The sequence below is a fragment of the Eptatretus burgeri genome, chromosome 4 (genome assembly GCF_056783735.1).
Source record: "Eptatretus burgeri isolate ZD-2024b chromosome 4, Ebu_testis_v1, whole genome shotgun sequence".
NCBI lineage: Eukaryota > Metazoa > Chordata > Myxini > Myxiniformes > Myxinidae > Eptatretus > Eptatretus burgeri.
In genome coordinates, this window is record NC_140964.1 from 24,443,584 (window position 1) to 24,449,730 (window position 6,147).

The following is a 6,147-nucleotide window of genomic DNA, read 5'->3' on the forward strand; positions in this document are numbered from 1 at the left end:
TATCATCCCAGTGTTTCACAGGCAGGGAATTACATCAATGAGCGTGCCATCACTCAGATGGAACATGGAAGTGAAGCTTTGGAGCTGTCTGCCAGAATGTACTGTTGGACGTTAGCAATCCCATGGCATCTTTCACAATGAGCAGGTGATGGTCACCGACACCCTGGCCAAACTCCAAATTCATGCTCTAACGTGTATAGGGGCACTGCATTATTTGAACAGCTGCGCCTCACTAATGATAAAACCAGATAACTGAATTCTTCATTGACTCTCAGTCCAATATGAATTCACCAACGACGACCTGCTGAAAATCGATCAAGGGTCACCTAAGAATCTACCTTTTGCCTCCAGGTATTTGAATTGTTGAATATTCGTCTCAAAACGTAGCATGGCTTCGTCACCAAGTATGGCCCTGTTATGGAACCAATTCTCGAGAAAAACTTTGAGGTTGCCAACATATCCGCATTTTTTCAGCTCCAACATTGATGGACCCTTAGCAGCATTGTTACCCTCAAATCAGACTCAAAAATAGAAAGCATCCAAAAATGCAAAGGCTGTCTACATCCGCTTTGTACTCAAACTAAGCTTGATGAAAACAATGGCTAAAAAAAATGTAAAATTTATGAATTTTTTGTTCTTTATATTATCAGCATCATACTATAATGGAGCAATGGTGTATGTTTATATGTATTATGTATGTATGGATGGATGTATTGTCGTGTCAGACAGCCTCTATTAACACAGGTCGTCTGCGTTAACATGGGTTGTCAGGATATTTTATCCTGCAAATGACCAAAATGTTTCTAATTACTGCATTCAATTTAATCAACAACTTTACCGTTCCCCAAGGACACCCAAATTAACCAAATTTGTGATGGCTCAAATGGGAGGCAGAAGGATGGGAAACGTTTCTCACCTTTATAAGGGTTTATTTTTATTGGAAGAAAGAGATATGGAGAGAAGAGGTGGACGGGACGTGCAAAATGAAACAAACCAAACAAGTAAAAGAGCAATCAGAGATTGCAGACCCTCGCCTGGACTTATTTTGTGTGGCGTTTATGTACTGGTGTGTTACGTAATTAATGAGATATAATTAGATCTGCCACTTTATAACTGCTGTCAGTGTTGACCGTGTAGCAAGACGTCCCGCTTTGATGCAACCCCACTGTCTTCGGACACCTTACCCTGACCCATGTCATTTTTTTTATTATTATTATGCAATTGAATTCAGAAATGGATTAAAATGAATTCAATTCAAATCAAATGGAAGACCAAATAGGTACAGTCCTGCATTGGAGTAATCAGAAGGAACCCAAACACGCAAAAAGCAAAGATGAAGTCACCAGGAGGAGCCTACATAGGATTCTCATTTCAGCTGTTACTCTTCGACCCTCCAACCCATCTTGGCACTGCCAAGTGAGGTGCCAGACGATGTTTCCGATCAAGTTGAAATTTAACACATGCATTCCCCATCAATACTACATCATAATTGTGAAGTTTCACGTCGATTGAGTAAGTGGTTTCAAAGAAAACATTATTTAATATCTTGCTTAAATCCAATATAGCTGCCAAACCATGTGACATCATTTATTCCTGAACAAATTTTTAACACGCATGCCTTGGGGAACTATTATTTGAAGTTTCCCCTCGATATGCCCAGCCGTTCTGCAGAAGAAGATTTTTATATGTTTGAGAGTAAATCCAATATGGCTGCCAAACCATGTGACCTATGACATCATATTTGTGAAGCATTTCTTCCTCGTGGATAGGTCATTCCTGTAAAGTTTTGCCTCAATCTGTTCAGCCATGTCAGAGAAGAAGATATTTGAAGGTTAAAATATATATATATATATATATATATATATATATATATATATATATATATATATATATATATATATATATATATATATATATATATATATATATATATATATATATATATATATATATATATATATATATATATATATATATATATATATATATATATATATATATATATATATATATATATATATATATATATATATATATATATATATATATATATATATATATATATATATATATATATATATATATATATATATATATATATATATATATATATATATATATATATATATATATATATATATATATATATATATATATATATATATATATATATATATATATATATATATATATATATATATATATATATATATATATATATATATATATATATATATATATATATATATATATATATATATATATATATATATATATATATATATATATATATATATATATATATATATATATATATATATATATATATATATATATATATATATATATATATATATATATATATATATATATATATATATATATATATATATATATATATATATATATATATATATATATATATATATATATATATATATATATATATATATATATATATATATGTATATATATATATATATATATATATACATATATATATATATATATATATATATATATATATATATATATATATAAATATATATATATATATATATAAATATATATATATATATATAAATATACATATATATATATATATATATATATACCAAATCACATGACCGATGACATCAACAAAAAAGTATTTTCTGTGGATCATTTGATTCCTCGATGACCCTCAAAATTTTTCATACTGATCGGATGTGGTGTTCTACATATGCAATTATGATGTCATAAAGAAGTCACTGATGATGTCATTAAAAAAAAATCACTCTTTCTGCATGAGGAGTACTTGCTATGTGCCAAGTTTCAATTTTCTCCTTGGTGTAGTTCTCAGAGATACAGTCGTCCAAAGTTTTTCCATTTTTCCAAATTGGCTGCCACACCAATGGACCTATGATGTCATAATTATCATTAAAACATTCTACATGAGTAGTTGCACCAATGGTGAAAAATTCCTCCAAATCCGACAGGTGGTTGCGGAGAAAAACACGAAAGTTCTGTGTGGACAAACAAACAAACAGACAAACGAACGGACCCAAAAGTAATACCCTCGCCTTCGGCAAGGGTAACAAGTCAACAGACAAATATGGATGTGGGGACACACAAAATATGGATGTGGGGACATGCAAACAAGGATGAATAAATTGCGATCCTAACCTCATGAGGCACACAGACCACACTCTTATGAAACAATGGGATAATCTGGTGAGGACTTCCCAATGGCATGATGAGTGGTGTGCAGGGTGATGGTGCAGCTCAGGAAGAGGAAGGGTGCAGAGGTGATGCAGTGGAGGCAAGGTATTATGAGGCATTGTCCATGTCTTCCTTATCCCAATGAGTAAACACAGTGGAAGATGAAGAGAGCTGGAGACGAAAAGAGCGAGCTCGATGAAGATGACGATGTTCTTTGTCCAAAAGGTCCCACTTTCACTTTGTTTGCATGTCCAGACTGAGCCTTTGTGGACTCTGTATTTTTCTATGGAGCCTCTCCACAACATGTCCTCTGGCCTGCCCTCCTCACCAAGGGCTCACTTGTGGCAGGTCCTGTGATTGGCTGCCCGCTGATTGTGGGCGGTGTCATCTTCCAGGCCGTCCCACCCACAGGGCGAACCCAATAAAAACAAGTATATACCCTCTTCCGGGCCATAAAGCACATCTCGCCACCATGGCTTGTGATGCACTGGCCAGACAGATTGTGGTCGATCCTTTGAAGCATAAAGCGCTCCCATTGTGTCTTTTTGGGGTCGCAAGTCCTCACCTGGTCCCGCCCGCTAACAAGAAGTTTTTACACCTTCAATCTTCTCCCAGCTATACGGTCTGTAAATTACATATGCTGCCTCCTGAGAGTCATGTGCAACAACTGACTTACTCTGACAGGTCCCTGATACATAGCAATGTAACTTACTTCAAACACCCGGTCCGTGTTACACTTACCACAGTCTAGCATTGGATCCCCCATCCATGTTGCAGTATGAATGTACAAAGCTGAAACTCACAGGGATTGCATTTTTCATAAATTAAAATAAGTACATGACTTTTGGGGGAAACTCAAGCTAGAATTTAATTATAAAGATGTATGTGCACACAAAATAATTTAAGAAACTAAAAAACAGTTCCACTATCACAGAGCATGGTTATATGAACTGAAAGAGAATATTGATGGTATTTACGGGGACCCGTCGTATACGGGCACTTCAGCGAGTTCTCAGAATAAAGGTGATGACAAAAGCTCAAATGGTAAACGAGAACGCTTCTCCAAATCCAAGCAGACAAAATAAACATGGAAACATTCCAAAGCCTGGCTGTCTCGTGCTGGTGTGCTCACACGGCCTATTTGTGCTTACTGTGATTTTGACATTTTGACCCAATTATTAATTAGTCTTCCCCATATCTGTACTATAATGGAGCTAAGTGTTTGTTATCTCCTCCTCAACGAAGCATCAATGGTCCATGAAACTCAGCTATATTGTACTTAGTATACATGACTCTGGATCGCGATACTTTTTAGCTCACTATCACGAGCGAATGAGCAAAAATTAGGGGGATTAAAAAGTGAAGCTGAGGCCACCGAGTACCGAGGCCACCATGCAACCTGAGGTACATCACCGAACATGATTGGTCCAGTGCTATCACGTGCCTACCACAGAACAGACCAGTGATGGCGGGTTTGCCACCGAGTATTAGCTATGCAGCTTAAGTTACATCGCTGAACATGATTGGTCCACTGATATCACGTGCCTACCACAGAACAGACCACCACTATCACCTCTGCCACCAGTCCATGGGACAGGTAATCGACTAGTTCGTATAATAAAGGTTTGTTGAAAATTTGATGACAAAATCTCAAATGGTAAAGAAGTTATGGTCTGGACGCACGTGCGCGCGCGCACACACACACACACACACACACACACACACACACACACACACACACACACACACACACACACACACACACACACACACACACACACACACACGCACAACCCCATCGCTCACTATGCGGGTGGATGGGCTCATAAGTTTCGTCAGGCAGACATCCTCCAATAGTGGGAAACATATCCTGAGATTGTAAATAAGTCCTTCCCTTTTAGTCTACAATACACGATAACCCAAAAAATTAATCCCATTCAATATTTTTCTGAAATTTGGGACAGTTTTTGATGCTCGTTTTCATTGTTGCTCCACTGTCGGTAGTAAATGCAGCCAAAACAAAGTAAAATACTTTTAAATGGTAATCGATGTGCCATGAATAAAAGAGAAGCTGATGTTTCAGGCCCTTCATCGGCCCAAAAGGGAAATACAGTGGGGTGGGGATTGATAAAAGAAGACTTCCGCAAATAACATCATCACTGACGAACGTGCTGGGAATGGGGAACACCGATTGGGCAGATGTATGCACGTCATATGGGAGTGGGAGTATTTCTCAGAATGAAAAATAATTAGTGAGTTGTTGGTGGAGAAGAGGAGAGGAAACAGAAGAAAGGACATAAAATGAGATGACAAAGAAAGGGAGGAAGGGGGTTGAAAGAGGAGGAAAGTGGCGGGGGGGATTGGGGTGAGGTGGGAAGAGGGGAGGAGATAAAGAGAGATGGAGGGGGGAGGGAGGTGAGTAGATGATAAATGGGGTTTCTGGGACGCCCATTCAAGTGAATGGGGGGAAAGGGAAAAACTTTCTGACCCAAGCCCCAAAAGCTCAAAATAGGAGACTCATTTTCTCCCCACCTATCCCCTTCCCTCCCATACAAGCAAAGGTAAAATTGAGACTCATTTCCTCCCCCTGCCATACAAGCAAATGTAAAATTGACACTATGAAAGATTGAGACTTACTGATTAAAGCACTTCTTCCCTTTCATATTTTCATTCCACTCAAAGAGCGAACCAACGAATATTTGTCCATGTTCTACTTTAGGAAATAACTTAATTTTCTTATACCATTCATTTCCGTCGAGTATATTCACAAAGAATAACTTGGAACTTGGTTCTTGGTTTAAGTGTCTTTGTTGTGCAGAAATGAAATGATAAACTTTTCTTAATGCTCTTATTTTTCATGGTCTTTCCAAATTCAACATTATGTGTTATTTTATGTGTTTTTCTCAAAATCATTCAAAGCAAGCTGTTTCATTTTCATGTTAAAAT

General features: G+C 36.6%; 1 long non-coding RNA gene across 1 annotated transcript in view; it reads left to right on the forward strand.

Annotated features, from left to right (window-relative positions):
* The first annotated feature begins 2,912 nt into the window (after positions 1-2,912).
* LOC147027637 (uncharacterized) overlaps positions 2,913-6,147 on the forward strand; it is a 30,453-nt gene continuing 27,218 nt past the window's right edge. The window contains exon 1 of the long non-coding RNA XR_015057157.1: positions 2,913-6,147. This exon is cut by the window's right edge and continues 530 nt beyond it. This is a non-coding gene — a long non-coding RNA (uncharacterized LOC147027637).